Source organism: Arachis hypogaea, chromosome 4 (genome assembly GCF_003086295.3).
Source record: "Arachis hypogaea cultivar Tifrunner chromosome 4, arahy.Tifrunner.gnm2.J5K5, whole genome shotgun sequence".
Lineage (NCBI taxonomy): Eukaryota > Viridiplantae > Streptophyta > Magnoliopsida > Fabales > Fabaceae > Arachis > Arachis hypogaea.
The window spans coordinates 32,166,422-32,168,183 of NC_092039.1; the positions used below are offsets into that span (position 1 = coordinate 32,166,422).

General features: G+C 42.1%; 1 non-coding gene across 1 annotated transcript; it reads left to right on the forward strand.

Annotated features, from left to right (window-relative positions):
• The first annotated feature begins 1,386 nt into the window (after positions 1-1,386).
• LOC112799305 (small nucleolar RNA R71) lies at positions 1,387-1,494 on the forward strand. Its single transcript, XR_003200880.1, has one exon. It is a non-coding gene; the product is annotated as a small nucleolar RNA R71 (small nucleolar RNA).
• The last annotated feature ends 268 nt before the right edge of the window (positions 1,495-1,762 follow it).

Sequence of the window (1,762 nt, forward strand, 5' to 3'; positions counted from 1 at the left end):
ATGGATTCATCCATGCACTTCCCAGTCTCTAGGACTATGAAATCAGTAGGGATGTAATGGTCTTCAACTTTAACCTGAACATCCTCTACAAGTCCATGGGCTTGTTTTCTTGAGTTGTCTGCCATCTCTAGTGAGATTTTTGCAGTTTGCATCTCAGAGATCCCTAACTTCTCCATTACAGAGAGAGGCATGAGGTTTACACTTGACCCTAAGTCACACAAGGCCTTCTTGAAGGTCATGGTGCCTATGGTACAAGGTATTGAAAACTTCCCAGGATCCTGTCTCTTTTGAGGCAGTTTCTGCCTAGACAAGTCATCCAGTTCTTTGGTGAACAAGGGGGTTCATCCTCCCAAGTCTCATTTCCAAACAACTTGTCATTCAGCTTCATGATTGCTCCAAGATAATTAGCAACTTGCTCCTCAGTGACATACTCATCCTCTTCAGAGGAAGAATACTCATCAGAGCTCATGAATGGCAGAAGTAAGTCCAATGGAATTTCTATGATCTCAGTTTGAGCCTCAGATTCCCATGGTTCCTCATTGGGGAACTCATTGGAGGCCAGTGGACGTCCATTGAGGTCCTCCTCAGTGGCGTTCACTGCTTCTTCTTCCTCCCAATATTCGGCCATGTGATGGCCTTGCACTCTCCTTTTGGATTTTCTTCTGTATTGCTTGGAAGAGTACTGGGAGGGAGTTCAGTAATTTTCTTGCTCAGCTGACCCACTTGTCCTTCCAAATTTCTAATGGAGGACCTTGTTTCAGTCATGAAACTTTGAGTGGTTTTGATTAGATCAGAGACCATGGTTGCTAAGTCAGAGTTATTCTGCTTAGAACTCTCTGTCTGTTGCTGAGAAGATGATGGAAAAGGTTTGCTATTGCTAAACCTGTTTCTTCCACCATTATTGTTATTGAAACCTTGTTGAGGTCTCTGTTGATCCTTCCATGAAAGATTTGGATGATTCCTCCATGAAGGATTATAGGTGTTTCCATAGGGTTCTCCCATGTAATTCACCTCTTCCATTGAAGGGTTCTCAGGATCATAAGCTTCTTCCTCAGATGAAGCTTCCTTAGTACTGCTTGGTGCATTTTGCATTCCAGACAGACTTTGAGAAATCATATTGACTTGTTGGGTCAATATTTTATTCTGAGCCAAAATGGCATTCAGAGTGTCAATCTCAAGAGCTCCTTTCTTCTGACTAGTCCCATTGTTCACAGGATTTCTTTCAGAAGTGTACATGAATTGGTTATTTGCAACCATTTCAATTAGCTCTTGAGCTTCAGTAGGCGTCTTCTTCAAATGAAGAGATCCTCCAGCAGAGCTATCCAAAGACATCTTGGACAGTTCAAAGAGACCATCATAGAAAATACCTATGATGCTCCATTCAGAAAGCATATCAGAAGGACACTTTCTGATTAATTGTTTGTATCTTTCCCAAGCTTCATAGAGGGATTCTCCTTCCTTCTGTCTGAAGGTTTGGACTTCCACTCTAAGCTTACTCAATTTTTGAGGTGGAAAGAACTTTGCCAAGAAGGCATTGACTAGCTTTTCCCAAGAGTCCAGGCTTTCTTTAGGTTGAGAGTCCAACCATGTTCTAGCTCTGTCTCTTACAGCAAAAGGGAATAGCATAAGTCTGTAGACCTCAGGGTTAACCCCATTAGTCTTGACAGTGTCACAGATTTGCAAGAATTCAGCTAAGAACTGATGAGGATCTTCCAATGGAAGTCCATGGAACTTGCAATTCTGTTGCATTAGAGAAACTAAT